The sequence below is a fragment of the Lactuca saligna genome, chromosome 2 (genome assembly GCF_052625555.1).
Source record: "Lactuca saligna cultivar CGN05327 chromosome 2, ASM5262555v1, whole genome shotgun sequence".
Classification (NCBI taxonomy): domain Eukaryota; kingdom Viridiplantae; phylum Streptophyta; class Magnoliopsida; order Asterales; family Asteraceae; genus Lactuca; species Lactuca saligna.
Window position 1 is genome coordinate 32,098,209 of NC_136418.1, and position 17,307 is coordinate 32,115,515.

Consider the following 17,307-nt stretch of genomic DNA (forward strand, 5'->3'; position numbering starts at 1 on the left):
TGGAGGGTGTTGATAATTTTGTAACATCCCAAGTCAAAATCAACAGTTCAGGGGGTAAAGTGTAAGTTTGGAAAAGAAGGACTCGTCGAGTAGGAGCTTCAACTTGTTGAATCGAATTGTGTTTTGGGCACATGTTAAGTGACCGGACTTATCGAGTCGGTAGCTGGACTCGACGAGTCCGTACTGGAATGTGAAACCCTAATCCCCAGGGTTTGCACCCTATCTAAGGAGCCTTAAGCCCCCATTTGGGCCCCTTATTACTCCTCTGAGAATCAGAAGCCCTAAAATCATAAGCGAAAGCCTTGGGAGCATTTTGGAGCTTAGATAAATGGATTTAGGAAGGAAATCTTGAAGAGTTAGAAGCTTGGATCAAGGAGGCTTGAGGAGATTTGGTTTACTCTTCAGTTGGAGGTTGTTTTGAGGTAAGGATTCGTCATCTTGGATTTATTACTTCTAGATCCACCTTTCATGGAGCTTTAGGGTTTGTTTGGAAGAATTTATGAGGAAATCTTGATGCTGAGTGAGATCTGGAGTTGAAACTCCAGATCTGAGTTCTATATGGATTCTATGTGAAGAAAGCCCTTTGTTTATCTATGCAAAAGCCAACCCTAATGAGTTAATTTCCATTTTAGTTTGGTTTTCATGGAAGCATGTAAAGGTAGCAATGTTATGTTGCTAAAGAACCATAGGGACCCTGATCTATTGTTTGGAACAAAGGAGAACCTCTGTATCTTCAGATTATGGAATAACCTGTGTGGATTCGGCGTGTCTGGGAGAAGACTCAATGAGTTGGGTAGGGTTGGTCTGATTAGTCCCATGGACTCGGCGAGTTGGAAGAACCACTCGGCGAGTCTGTTGAAGATTGCCTTGGACTCGGCGAGTCTGGTCGTGGGACCCTAACCTTTTCTGGTTAAGCCTCGAATCGGTGAGTCGAGGGAGGACTCGTTGAGTTAATCAGGATGGGACTCTGAGATTGTTGGACTCGATGAGTCTTGGGGCGACTCAGCGAGTTGAGTCGCATTATGGGAATCTCTGAGTAAAGGAACTCGACGAATGGACGGGTTGACTCGGCGAATAGGGTCAAATAGGAATGTTGACTTTGACTGAGGACTTTGACTTGGACTAAGGGTTGATCAGTTTGACTTCCAAGGGTATTTTGGTAATTATTGGTGTTCATTGGTTTTGGTTAATTGGTAATGAACAGTGGTGGAGTTTGTGCTGGTGGTCGGAGCAGCGTGGTCTTATTTCTTCAATTCGGCAATTGCAGGTGAGTTATCCTCACTATATCGACAGGGTCTAAGGCACCAAGGTCGGCCCTTTATCGGATGGGAATCCGGGAAGTTGTTTGTTACGTTATTGCTTCTATATGTGTGCATCCTGGTAGTTAGGATGGTATTGATGGGTTTTGAGCATTCTAACACTTCCTAAGTGTACATGCAACCCTAATAACCTTGGATCTATGTTTGTCTAATTTGTCATGCAAAGTTGAATTCCAAGGTTATATCCTATCTAGCATACATGGGGAACAATTTTAACATAAAGTATAGATTGAATAACTTACCTTGTTGTTGCTTGTGTTCCTTGAAACCTTGTGAGCCTAGCACCTCAAGTGGTGATGCCTCAAATGCTTCACACAACACCAAATGCTCTTGGAAGAACTTATGAGAGAATTCACACTCTTCAAAATCGGCCAAGCCCCCTTATTACTTAGTGTGTAACCGATTTGGGAGGAGATCATATTCTTTATATAGTGTTGACACATCTAGGGTTAAACCCTAATGTGTCATGACTCTTCATTTCCATGACCCATGGGTTTGTAACTCCCATGGAGCATCCATGGAGCATCCTATGGGTGGAACCCAACTTGATGATCCATGGAGCCTTTTAGCCCACTATAGAAGATATGGATGATTTACTTAATCAACCCATATATTTAATTAGTTATCTTTTGATCACTTAATTAATTCTAAATTAATTCTTGATCAAACTAATCAAATAATATTATTAATATATTAGAACTTATAATATATTAATAATCTCCAAGCGTTATTTCTCTCATTTAGTTTATCCAATTGCATGGTGCCATGCAACCCAAATGGACCATGCCGGGTCGGGTCAAGTACATACCAGAAATAGTTATGGACTTAGATACCTTATCCAACAGTCTCCCACTTGGATAAGTCTAGTAACTATTACTGCAAGTATGACTTCAGGAACCGATCGGCAATCGTAGCTCTTTACAAGGTTTCTCGAAACTTGAGAAGATGATGGTACGCCATTTAAGATAAGTGATCATATAATCCTCTGTTCTAGATATCAGTCGGACAAATACATGGAACAATGTCTTACTTATTGTCCAACATTTGTTTCCCGATTTCCGATTTGTTTGACAAAGAACTTTATTGAACACATCAATCTAGTTCTGACCGGGCCCGGTACATAGGTCAAAACAAAATCATCGAGGGGCCCAGATATCAGCTTCTAATCCAAGAAGGAACAGATAAACTTCGACTCATATGTTTGTTCTACTACTTATTGAATTACACATAAGAGCACGATTTTATAACATCGAGTTACCAATGCGTTTTTCGTACAATCAATGCTTAACCAATTCGTAAGTAACAAATCATATCTCTAGGTTTAAAGATTTATATGATATTACCGTCTCACGATCACTCGAGATAGAATTCCATGAAGTGATTCCAGTGAGCGTGGGTTGAGTCCAATGCTCAGAACTTATGAGCACTCATGATTGTTGTAGCCTTGTCCCAGACCTCTACAATCAAACATGACAGTCTTGATTCATACCTACTTCCGACATATGACCGACTGTGGAGGTTTGAATAATATGTTATACCAAACAAAATTATTCTGGAAGTCAAAACATGCAAAAGAAATATAGTAAACGATCGACAAGAGATAGCAACACTTTACTCATAAATAAACACTTTTATTCATCATCAAATGTCAATTACACTTTACAAATTTCAAGATTATCTAACTACTAAATCTAATATCATCCTTCAGCCCTATGCTCCGAGCATGCTGGAGATGCTTAACCCGAGTCAGTCCCTTCGTGAGGGGATCTGCCGGGTTCTCATCCGATGATACCCTCTTTGCCACGAGGAGTCCTTCTTCGATCCGATGTCTGATGAAATGGTATTTTCTGTCGATGTGTCTGGATCTCCCGTGATCCCTTGGTTCCTTGGCTAAGGCAACAGCACTTTCACTATCACAGAAAATTTCCATTGGCTCTTTAATAGCTGGTACAACTCCAAGGTCTCCAATGAAGTTCCTCAGCCATAACGCCTCCTTTGCTGCTTCGCTAGCTGCAATATACTCTGATTCACAAGTAGAATCAGCCACTGTCTCTTGCTTGGAACTCTTCCAAGAAATTGCTCCTCCATTTAGGGTAAAGACCCAGCCCGACTGAGAGCGGAAGTTATCCCTATCAGTCTGGAAGCTAGCATCACTATACCCTACAACTCTCAAGTCATCACTCCCACCGAGGGTAAGGACCCAGTCCTTAGTCCTTCATAGGTACTTGAGAATAGTCTTTACCGCAATCCAGTGTGCCTTGCCAGGGTTCCCCTGAAACCTGCTAACCATGCTCAAGGCAAAGGCTACATCAGGTCGAGTACACGTCATAGCATACATGATCGAACCTACAGCCGAAGCATAAGGTAATCGACTCATTTCTGCTATCTCAGCCTCAGTGCTAGGGCTTTGTGTCTTACTCAGCTTGGCGCTACTCTGGATGGGCAACTCTCCTTTCCTGGAGTCTTGCATTCTGAATCTCTTCAGAATCTTCTCCAAGTAGGTACTTTGACTAAGTCCAATTAGTCTTTTACTCCGATCTCTCAAGATTCTTATCCCCAAAATATAGGCAGCTTCACTAAGGTCCTTCATAGCGAAACACTTTCCAAGCCAGGACTTTACTTCCTGCAAGGTTGGAATGTCGTTTCCTATGAGTAGTATGTCATCCACATACAATACCAAAAAGCTAACTATACTCCCACTAGCCTTGACATATACACAAGATTCATCTTCACTCCTAGAAAAGCCAAATTCCTTGACCTTTTCATCAAAGCAAAGATTCCATCTGCGAGGCGCTTGCTTTAATCCATAAATGGATTTCTCAAGCTTACACACTCTACTAGGGTACTCGTTACTGACAAAACCCTCTGGCTGACTCATGTAAACATCTTCAGCCAACTTCCCATTAAGGAAAGCGGTTTTTGACATCCATTTGCCAAATTTCATAGTCATGAAATGCGGCTATGGCTAACAGAACCCGAATAGACTTAATCTTGGCTACCGGAGAAAAGGTCTCATCATAGTCCACTCCAGGAATTTGAGAGAAGCCCTTTGCAACCAGCCTAGCCTTATAAGTGTGTACTTTACCATCCATGTCGGTCTTCTTCTTGAAAACCCATTTGCACCCTACAGTCTTTCGACCTGGTACATTCTCAACCAAGTTCCAAACTTGATTGTCATACATGGATTGTATCTCGCTATCCATAGCCTCTTTCCATTTGGCAGACTCGGGGCCTGCCATGGCTTCCTCGTAGCTGTTAGGGTCATCTTGACTTACTAGTGTCTCATCACTAATAAGTGTCTCACCTTCTGCAGTAATATGGAATCCATGGTAATGCTTAGGTGCACTCCTAACTCTCGTGGAACGTCTCAGAGGTACAGATTTGTCAATTGGCTCAACAGGAGTTTCCTCCTCAAGTTGAGGGCTAGAGTTTGAAGTTCCTTCACCACTTGACTCTTGAATTTCTTCAAGATCAACTTGCCTCCCACTGTCTCCTTGGCTTATAAACTCTCTTTCTCGAAAGACTCCTCTTCTTGCTACAAAGACCACATTGTCACTAGGTCTGTAGAAGAGGTAACCAAAGGATTGCTGTGGGTAGCCGATGAAAATACACCTCTCGCTTCGGGGTTCGAGCTTATCATGAGTCTCGCGTCTCACGAAAGCCTCGCATCCCCAAATCTTGATGTGGTCTAGTTTAGGTACTTTACCAGTCCACATCTCGTGAGGAGTTTTGGCAACTTTCTTTGTAGGGACTAGATTAAGGATATGGGCGGCAGTCTCTAAGGCATACCCCCAGAATGAGATTGGTAGCGAAGCTCGACTCATCATGGAACGAACCATGTCCAACAAGGTTCGATTACGCCTCTCAGCCACACCATTCAACTGCGGTGTCCTGGGAGGTGTCAATTGTGAGACAATCCCACATTCCTTTAGATAGTCGAGGAACTCTGAACTAAGATACTCACCACCTCGATCGGATCGAAGCATCTTAATGTTCCTGCCCAATTGATTCTCGACTTCCTGTTTAAATTCCTTAAACTTCTCGAAAGTCTCTGACTTATGCTTGATTAAGTAGACATATCCATATCTACTGTAATCATCGGTAAAAGTCAAATAATAACGATTAGCATCTCTTGTGGCATGTTTGAATGGTCCACACACATCCGTGTGTATAAGGTCCAACAAACCTTCACCCCTTTCACACGAGCCTGTGAAGGGTGACTTTGTCATTTTTCCAAGTAAGCATGATTCGCAACTATCATTTGACTTTAGATCAAACGACTCCAAGACTCCATCCTTTTGGAGTTGGCCTATGCGTTTCTTGCTTATATGTCCAAGACGACAATGCCATAACGATGCTTTATCCAAGTTATTATTATTAGTAGAATCAATACACAAAACATTATTTCCTAAGTTATCTACAATAGATACAGCTTCATACACACCCTCACAAGGTAATGCTTTAAAATAAAGTACATTATTAAAGAAAGCATTAATCGAACCAACTTCATTATCAAACGAAAAGGTGAAACCTTGTTTGTACAATGCATGAAAGGAAATAATATTTCTTGCCATTTTTGGCGAATAACAACACTTATTCAAATCTAAATTTAACCCACTACTTAGCGATAAAGTATAAACTCCAATCTTGGTGACAGGTGTAACTTTCCTATTCCCCATGATTAAGTTTATTCTTCCTTGCTCCACATTCTCACTTCTTCCTAGTCCCTGCAAGTCACAACAAATATGAATACCGCAACCTGTATCAAGGACCCAAGATTTCGAATGGGGTGAGTTATTAGAAATGATAGTGTAAATACCTGCATGGTTGGGTTTGACTTTCCCATCCTTTACATCTTGCTGGTACTCTGATAATAAATGAACTGAAAACCTTTTTGTAATAACTTAATGAATATGGGTTGTTCTTGAAAAGTTTAAATTGGTTGTAAATTTTCACAGTGTTACAAGTCGGTATCAGAGCCTTGGTTTAAGTGAATTGGAGGAACATTCTTGTGAATCCAGTCTCAAATCAAGTAGAGTTTTCAAAGTGAAATTGAAATGGTTTTCAAAAAAAATAAGTAGAGGAGTATGCGGAGGTACGATCAACCAGAGCCAGTAAGTAGATCTCAAAATACCATAAAAGTTATTTGATTATGTGATATGTTAGAACAGCATGCTAGTTCTATGCTAAGGATCTTCAGGAATTGCATGATAGAATTGCCTAATTATATGATGCCTGCTAGCCCAGGGTTCCCGGTTATGTGAGGTAGTTAGCAGTTCCTCTAGAGGTGAGGATTCAGTGTTTCCATGTATATATTTATCACTAGTGCGTTGTGGTGATACTTGATATAAATATGGGTAGGTGTGGAAAGTAGTATGGGCCCGTACTACTGAAGGCACAGGACCTATACGCGTATCAAGGAAGTCACAACCCCTAGGGTCGGGTTGGGAGTTGGTTCCCGGGCTATTGGGTAAGCATCTGATTTTCTTTCTGTGTATTTTTAGTATGGTGGTTACGAGGCATGCCAGGGGTGGATCCGGGTTAGGATCGGAATCACGAGAGGGAAGTCAAGGTGGATCAGCACCACCCGAGGTCATTGGTCAGATGAGTGCGGATGAGTTGGATGCCAGGATTCGTGGGATCCTACATGATGAGATTGCTGCTATGTTCAGGGTGGAGATGTCGGAGATGTTTGGGTCGATCAAGACCGCCATGGCTGAGTACTTTGATGAGCGTTATGTGGCTCTTGCAGAGACGGCTGCAGCGGCTATAACAGCGACAGGTGGAGGAGCCAGTCGGGGTTTTCAGTATCGGGACTTCAATAATATGAAGCCCCCTACTTTTCATCGATTTCAGGATCCGATCATTGCTATGAGATGGTTGTCGGACGTGGAGGGGTGTTTCTTCATGTTTTCATGCCCTGCGGATCAGAGAGTGAGGTGTGCTCTGAACCTTTTGAGGCTTGGGGCGAAGGATTGGTGGAGGTTGTTGGGTTTTGAGCAATCTAACACATCCTAAGTGTGCATGCAACCCTAATAAACCTTGGATCTATGTTTGTCTAAATACATGCAAAATAATAATTTTCCAAGGTTTATAACCTATCTAACATGGCATGGGGAACATTTCAACATAAAAGAGTTAGAAGAGATTACATACCTTTTGGTGAGTTTGGTTCTAAGGAGTTTGAGGGCGAAGCACCAATAGTGTGAGTGCCTCAAATGGAATCACAAACACCACAAACTCTTGGAAAACTTTGAGAGAGTATACACCCTTGTATAAAATCGGCCACACACATGCACACACACACTAGTTCACTAGTTATAACATCAAGTTACTGATGCGTTTACGTGCAATCAATGCACAACCAAATCATAGGTAACAACTCATATCTCTAGGTTTAAAGATTTATATGATGTTATCGTCTCACGATCACTCGAGATAAATTCCATGAAGTGATACAAGTGAGCGTAGGTTTATACCAATACTCATAACTTATGAGTACTCATGAATGTTGCAGCAACCATTGCCGTGTCTAAACACCTTTAGGGCATCTACAAACCCAATTCATGACAATCTTGATTCATACCTACTTCCGACATATGATCGATTGTGGAGGTTTGAATAAATTAATTATTCTGGAAGTCAAAACATGCAAAACTGAAACAATAGTAAATAATTGACAATGATAGTAACACTTTACTCATAAATAAATCACAAATTTTATTCATCATCAAACGTCGATTACATTTTACAAGTTTCAGGAAAACTATCTAAGCTGTAAAACTAATATCGTCCCTCAGCCCGATGCGTCTTGCATGTTGAAAATGCTTAACCCTTGTCAGTCCCTTCGTAAGGAGTCCTTCTTCAATCTTGTGTCTTATGAAGTGATATTTTCTGTCAATGTGTTGGGATCTGCCATGATCTCTTGGTTCCTTGGCTAAGATAACCGCACCATTATTGTCACAGAAAATCTCTATAGGTTCCCTAATAGCTGGTACAACTCCAAGGTCTCCGATGAAGTTCTTTAGCCATATCGCCTCCTTCGCTGCTTCACTCGTTGCTAAATACTCTGATTCACAAGTCGAATCAGCCACCGTCTCCTGCTTGGAACTCTTCCAAGAAATTGCCCCTCCATTTAAGGTAAAGATCCAGCCCGACTGAGAGCGGAAATTATCCCTATCAGTCTGAAAACTAGCATCACTATACCCTAATACTTTCAAGTCATCACTGCCACCAAGGGTAAGGACCCAATCCTTAGTCCTCCGCAGGTACTTGAGAATGTTCTTTACCGCGGTCCAATGAGCCTTGATAGGGTTCCCCTGATACCTGCTGACCATGCTCAAAGCAAATGCCACATCAGGACGGGTACAAGTCATAGCATACATGATCGAGCCAACTGCGGAAGCATATGGTAATTGGCTCATCTCAGCTATTTCTGCCTCTGTACTCGGACTCTGAGTCTTACTTAGTTTGGTATTGCTTTGGATCGGTAAATCTTCTTTCTTGGAATTCTCCATGTTGAACCTTTTCAACACCTTATCCAAGTAGATACTCTGACTAAGTCCAATTAGTCTTCTACTCCTTTCTCTTAATATCCTTATCCCTAGGATATAGGTAGCCTCCCCTAGGTCCTTCATAGCAAAGCACTTCCCAAGCCAGGACTTAACCTCCTGCAAGGTTGGGATGTCATTTCCTATGAGTAGTATGTCATCCACATACAGTACCAAGAAGCTAACTATACTCCCACTAGCTCTAACATACACGCAAGACTCATCTTCGCTTCTCGAGAAGCCAAACTCTTTTACCTTCTCATCAAAACAAAGATTCCAGCTACGAGATGCTTGTTTTAATCCATAAATGGATTTCTCAAGCTTGCATACTCTATTAGGGTACTCTGCACTGACAAAACCCTCTGGCTGATTCATGTACACATCCTCAGCCAACTTTCCATTAAGGAAAGCGGTTTTGACATGCATTTGCCATATTTCATAATCATGAAATGCTGCAATGGCTAACATAATCCTAATAGACATAATCTTTGCTACCGGCGACAAGGTTTCATCATAATCAATACCTTGAGTTTGAGTAAAACCCTTCGCAACCAGTCGAGCCTTATAAGTATGCACTTTTCCTTCCATGTCTGTCTTCTTCTTGAAGATCCATTTGCACCCGACTGTTTTACGGCCTGGTACATGGTCAACCAAGTTCCAAACTTGATTGTCATACATGGACTGTATCTCGCTGTCCATAGCCTCCTTCCATTTAGCAGACTCCGGGACTGCCATGGCTTCCTTAACACTGCTAGGTTCATCCAAATTTACCAGTGTACTATCACTGATGAATGTATCACCTTCCGTAGTAATATGAAAACCATAATAAAACGAAGGTGTGTTCCTAACCCGTGTGGAACGCCTCGGAGGTACAGACTCGTTAGCTGGATTAACAGGAGTTTCCTCCTCAGGTTGATTGCTAGTGTCTGAGGTTCCTTCACCAAATGATTCTTGAATTTCTTCAAGATCAATCTGCCTCCCACTATCTCCTTCGCTTATAAATTCTTTCTCGCGAAAGATCCCTCTTCGTGCTACAAAGACCACATTCTCACTGGGTCTGTAGAAGAGGTAACCGAAGGATTTTTGTGGGTAGCCGATGAAAATACACCTTTCACTTCGGTGTTCAAGCTTATCATGAGTTTCACGCCTCACGAAAGCTTCGCAACCCCAAATTTTGATATGGTCCAAATTGGGAAACTTCCCCGTCCACATCTCATGAGGTGTTTTGGTAACCTTCTTTGTAGGGACTAGATTAAGGATATGGGCGGCAGTCTCTAAGGCATACCCCCAAAAAGACATTGGTAATGAAACTCGACTCATCATAGAGCGAACCATGTCCAACAAAGTTCGATTACGCCTCTCAGCTACACCATTCAGCTGTGGTGTCCTGGGATGAGTCAATTGTGAGACAATCCCACACTCCTTAAGATAGTCAAGGAACTCGGTACTAAGATACTCACCACCTCGATCGGATCGAAGCATCTTAATGTTCCTGCCCAATTATTTTTCTACTTCCTGTTTGAATTCCTTAAACCTTTCAAAGGTTTCTGACTTATGTTTGATTAAGTAGACATACCCATATCTACTAAAATCATCAATAAAAGTCACATAATACCGATTAGCATCCCTTGTGGCGGTTTTGAATGGCCAACATACATCAGTATGTATTAGGTCCAACAAACCTTCACCCCTCTCACAAGTTCCAGTGAAGGGTGATTTTGTCATCTTTCCAAGTAGACAAGATTCACAACTATCATCTGATTTAAGGTCGAATGATTCCAAGACTCCACTCTTTTGGAGTTGGCCTATGCGTTTCTTGTTTAAATGTCCAAGACGACAATGCCACAATGACGCTTTATCTAGGCTAGTAGAAGAATCAATATACAACACATTATTTCCTAAGTTGTCTACAATCGACACAGTTTCATACACACCATCACAAGGTAATGCTTTAAAATAAAACACATTATTAAAGAAAGCATTAATACCACCACATTCATTATCAAACGAAAAGGTAAAACCTTGTTTGTACAATGCATGAAAAGAAATAATATTCCTCGCCATTTCAGACGAGTACACACATTTATTCAAATCTAATTTTAACCCATTATTAAGCAACAAAGTATAAACTCCAATCTTGGAAACAGGTGAAGCCTTTCTATTTCCCATGATCAAGTTTATCTTCTCGTGCTCCACATTCTCACTTCTTCTTAGGCCCTGCAAATCAGAACATATGTGAATACCACATCCTGTATCAAGCACCCAAGAGTCAGAATATGTTGAGTAATTAGACAATATAGTGTAAATACCTGCATAGGTGGGTTTCACTTTCCCATCCTTTAGATCCTGCAAGTACTTAGGGCAGTTTTCCTTCCAGTGTGCCTTTTCATGGCAATAAAAGCATTCAACATCCTTGGGAATGGCAGAACCGCTCTTGGTCTTCGATGAGGAGCCTTCAAGAGACTTTCCCTTGGTACCCTACGAAGGGTGCTTCCTCTTCTTCCCTTTGCCTTGCCCAATAGCTAAAACAGGGGTAGATGTTGGAGTAGGAGTAGTAGAGGTAACAACCGCTTTACCCTTAAGACCGGATTCCGCGGTCTTCAAGTGTCCTTGAAGCTTGCTGAGGGTAACTTCCTCCTTGTTCATATGATATGTCATTCGAAAATGATCATAACAAGAAGGCAAGGAGTGCAAAATGATGTCAATTGCCAACTCCTCGGGGATGTTAACATTCAACTTCAGCAAACGGTCCACATACCTTTGCATCTTTTGCATGTGGCCCATGAGGGATTCACCGTCCTTCATGCGGGTATTTATTATGGAGGAGATTATTTCATACCGCTCCTGATGAGCACTCTGATGGTACCTTTCCATCAGGTCTTGGTGCATCTCAAAAGGGTAGAAATCTTCATACGACTTTTGGAGCTCGGCTGTCATCGTGGCCATCCTGATACATGCCACCTTAGTAGCATCTCTCTCATGAGTCCTGAATTCAACGATCTCCTCAGGAGTAGCAATAGACTCATCAAGTTCTTTTAACTCCTTATCGAGGACATATTCTTTTTCCTCATAACGAATAACCATCTTGATGTTCCTAATCCAATCCATGAAGTTGGAAGCATCAAAGATGACCCTCCCACAAAGATTCATGAGAGAGAAAGAACCAGTTGGGTTAGAGCCTGAAGCATTAGTGTTGGAAGACATCTGAAAGAGAGTAAGTTTAGATTAGATATTTAGGATCCTTAATAAGACACCCAAATGTAATATTAAGGCTAGGATCCAATCACAATATATTACACTTAGAAGAGGGATGTTGTACTCTAAGTAATAATATATTTGAAAGGTAGGTGAATGACGATTCACCAATTTCCACCATGAAAACGAAATGATTTATTAGGTTTAATTGGATTTGAAATTCCTAGATTCTTTTGAGATTCATTGAACTTTTCAATGGCATGTTTCAATCTCGATTGTGCCCTTCAAGTTTTGTGACTGGGATGCCGAGGATCACAAAACAAGGTGTGAATAACCATGCTAATTCACTTGGTATCCTTAATATTATCACCTAATCAATGTGACGGTTAACCACACACGCTCCATTGATCTATGACAAACATTAAGTCATCCTTCGTGATCCTTACTAGTCCTAGTTGGTGTGCCGGTTAACCACACACGCTCCACCAACGACTTTGTAAGGTACAAAATGTGAATTCCATGGACTAGCACCATCTTCACATTTTTCCTAAAATAACTAAGATTGGGAATTAAAAGAGTTTAGTTATTTAATAATATTCATTATAATTTTAATGAGGATTTAAAGTCATTGTTCTACCCGTTCGGCTAACGACCCTCTACCGATCAAGCAAGCGGTGGGTGAGAGTATACACCCATTAAGTCGCCATTTTATAGGCAACAACCTTATACCCACCTTATAGACCGGCTTCGTGAATGAGGCCTACTAACGGTAAAACGACTTATTCTTATACATATATATAATAATTAACCATTAATGTTATAAATAGTATAAGGGTTGAATTTTAACTATTAAAACTCTAAGGGTTGGAATTAAAGTTTATTAAAGTGTGTGAAACTTTACAAATTCCAAAACTTGAGGGCAAGTTTTGTAACTTTGCAAAACTCTTCATTTCATAACTTATGAATTAATGGTTCATAAAAATGAAGACTCTTCATTTTCATGTAACTTATGTGTTTTAAGTGTGTGTTAAATGAAAGTGACCTTCAGAAATCCATAACTTGAGGACAAATTATGGACTCCATTAAAACACATAAATGATAAAGAATTAATCCTAAACAATTCAGCAAATAATTCCTATCATTTTCTAAATTCATAAGAACATGAACATGATCATCAAAAATTCAAGAATTATATGAACACATAAAATCATGGAATTTTGATATATGCTATTGTAAATGGATTAGAACAACCATTACACCAACTAAAATAAGTTTTATAACACCAAAACAATTTAGGGTAATGTTTCTATTCCATTTCCAGCAGCAAAAGTCGAGAATCTGCACTCTTTCGATCCCACTCGTCGAGTGCATGAACTGACTCGTCGAGTAGGTTGAAGTTTGCCTTGGACTCGTCGAGTCCGCCCAATGGGCTCGGCGAGTCCACCATGCAGACAGCAATGATTTCGACTTTTTTCACTATTTTGCATCAAGTATCAAACAAGCAAGCCTAGGCTCTGATACCACTGTTGGGTTTTGAGCAATCTAACCCTTCCTAAGTGTGCATGCAACCCTAATAAACCTTGGAACTATGTTTGTCTAAATACATGCAAAATAATAATTTTCCAAGGTTTATAACCTATCTAACATGGCATGGGGAACATTTCAACATAAAAGAGTTAGAAGAGATTACATACCTTTTGGTGAGTTTGGTTCTAAGGAGTTTGAGGGCCAAGCACCAATAGTGTGAATGCCTCAAATGAAATCACAAACACCACAAACTCTTGGAAAACTTTGAGAGAGTATACACCCTTGTATAAAATCGGCCACACACATGCACACACACACTAGTTCACTAGTTTTTCCTTTAGGCTCCATTTCATGCTCCATAAGCATGCTTATATAGTGTGCATGGTTAGGGTGAAACCCTAATAAACCATGTCTTTTCCTTTCCAAGGATCCATGGGTTAAAAGCTCCATGGATCATCCATGGACTTCCACATAATCCTAGCCCATTAGCAAATGAGTATTAGCCCACACTATATAAAACAAATAGCCCATAATTTAATTAGTCTTCCTTTTAATCTCTAAATTAATTCATAATTAATTTAAGACTAAAACTAATTAAATAACGTAACTTCATATTAATACATTATAACTCATAATATATTAATAAACATATGTGTATAACTCTCACAAAATTATCCTTAATAGTTTGGATGTGATGCAACCCAAATGGACCATGCCGGTCGGGTCAAGTATATACCAAATAAGTTATGGACTTAGACACCATATCCAACAGACTGCCACTTGGATAAGTCTAATAACTGTATTTGCCTATAACTTCAGGAACCAACCAGCAATCGTAGCTCTCGAAAACTCCCTCGAACTATGAAGACTCTGTCGTATTATGAAGCGCCATTTTAGATAAGTGATCACATAATCCTCTGTTCTCATGATATCAGCTGGACAAACACATGGAACTATGTCTTGCTTATTGTCTAGCAGTTGTTTCTCGATTTTCCGATTTGTTTGACGAAGAACTTCACTGAACACATCGGTTTAGTTCTGATCAGGCCTGGTACATGGGTCAACACAAAATCATTGAGGGGCCCAAATATCGCTTCTATTTCTAGAAGGAACAGATAAACTTCGACTGATATGCTTGTTCTACTACTTATTGAATTGTACACAAAGGCACGCTTTATAACATCAAGTGACTGAAGGCCGGTGGGTGTACCAGTCAGGCCGAAGTCTCGGAGAACGGTCCAGACAGGATGAAGGCCCTGGAGGGCGGTCCAGACATGCTGAAGGTTCCAAGAGTGGTCCAGATTGGCTGAAGGCCTGGTAAGGCAGTCCAATCATGCTAAAGAATCTGTATGTGCTGATAGATCTATATGATGAGGTGGTTTGAGTATGATGTGATGCAATAGCAACCAGTAGGTCTAGCCCCGGGTATTGATTATGTTAGTAAAAGGTGGTGTGTGGGCTTCGATAGTCCTTGTGATCATATTCAGAGTATATACGATGTATGGAATAGCGGTTACTCTATAAGGGATAGTGTAGAGTGGGGTGAGCATCGGGGCACTGGTTGTTATGGCAAGGTGTTCAAGTAAATTTCCTTGGATAAGTAAAGGGAAAGGTATGTAACTCCGAGAGGGAGTGTTGGTTCACAGAAGTGAATGTAATAGTGAGAATGGATGATTAAGAGTATTTCATTTATGGTTCTTGAGCACTATGATTATGCCAGTGGTATGGAAGCACATCCTGATTGGGTGTCTGTTGAGGCTGCGGAAGAATTTCCAGTAGTGTAGAACCAGAGGAGTTCGAAAGGGATGTGTTGAAGATAATAGAGTTGCATCTTGGGCCCTTTTGTTTTACAACCGGATTGGGCTTGTCAATCCGTGTTCAGCTAGATTAGCCTTATTTTTATTAGAGAATCTGTTAGGGTTTCATTATAAATATATGCATACATGTATGCGTATAAAAAGGGGTCATCACTCTCATTGAATATTGGTAAACCCTAAAATCCTCTACAGTTGACGTTCTTTATCGAGCTCTTCTGGGGATTGTTTATTGAATCATTCGACCTTTTTGATTCATTAGCTTGTTCTTGATTGTTTACTTAGTCATTCATTTACCTGTTTCATAGATCTAATCGATCTTTAAGTTTGTTTTAAATTCTACAATTGGTATCAGAGCAGGAGGCTGTGTAATTCATACACTTTTTTTTCTGTGAAAAAGCTTCGATTAGGGTTATTCCGCATTCATTAATATTTATTGATCCGTCATCTCTTAATTGACGTATCTCAATATTTATTACCTTTGCCCTAATTCGATATATTACAAGTCTGATCTATGAACATGTTATTTGATCAATTATGGACGAGTCTCAATCCAATCCGATCAACATTTCAAACAGCATTAGATCAACGACAAAGATTCCCACCCTCTACACACATGATTATGAAGTCTGGGCGAATCACTTTGAAGATTATGTCATAGGATCTGAGGATAATGGATACCTCATCTGGGAAGCAATTATCTCTGGACCGTTTTCTCATTCAGCAACTTCAAGGATTATCAAAACTCAAAAGGAGTATAATGATCTCCTGAAAGATGTTAAAGATGTAGCGCAAGATGAAAAAGTTAAATTTCAGTGCAACATCAAAGCGCTAAGATTGATTAGATTTGCTCTTCAATCCGATACCTTCAGGCTGGTAAGTTCATGCACAACCGCTAAAGAGATATGGGACAGGCTACGTGAATTGTACTCTACAGATGAAGACCTTGAACACTCCATTCAAACCATACTTCTGTCTGAGTTTGGTGAATTCAAGCAAGGAACCGAAGAAACAGTGACTCAAATGTTTGATCGCTTCAATCATCTCCTTAGCAAGATGATCAAGCATGACATCGAAAGAAAGCTGATTGAACAGAAGGTTACTTTTTTAAATGGGCTCAGGTCTGAGTGGAGAGCAATTGTGTCCACAGTTAAAGCACACGAGCAATTCAAATCCTATTCTTTGACGAAACTGGTGGGTATTCTAAAATCTCAAGAAAAGATCGTGCTGCAGGAGAAGACAGTGGTTTCAAGTCTGGGTTCATTAGCACTCCTGTCGAAAAGCAAAGCTGTGATAGAGGATGAAGATCTCAACTTGGAAGATTATGATCTCACATCTGAAGACTATGCTATGATGGTGTCAAACCCTAAGAGATTCATCAAGAAGAAATTCCCTACCAATAGGAACCGAAACTGGCAAGGAAGCTATAGCACTGAAAAGGTCAAAGATGAACCGAAAGCTGAAGAAGCAAAGAAGGAACTGAAGGCTGAAGGAGATTCTGGAGTAAGCTGCTATTATTGTGGAGGAAAGAACCACTACGCAAAAGATTGCATCCTCAAAAAGATGGCAGAAAAGAACGAAGAAAATGATGAGGAAACTGTGTTGATGAAAAAGCTTGATGAGCTAAGGAAGAAGAAATATGCTGCTAACCCTTCCATGAATGCTTTAATTGTGCAGGGCTCGGTAGCTGATGATGAGTTCGGTGGCGTGGAGGTTTGGTCAACCGATTCTGAAGATGATGAAGTGAAGAAGCCTTCTCATGGAAAAGCCTATGTAGCGAAAGAAGAAAGCAGTGGAGGAAGATGCTTGATGGTGTCTGACGTTTCGCAGATGAGAGGTTACAACACAGATGGTGGGAATGATGACAAAGAACAACAGAATCCATGCTTTACCGCCAAATCA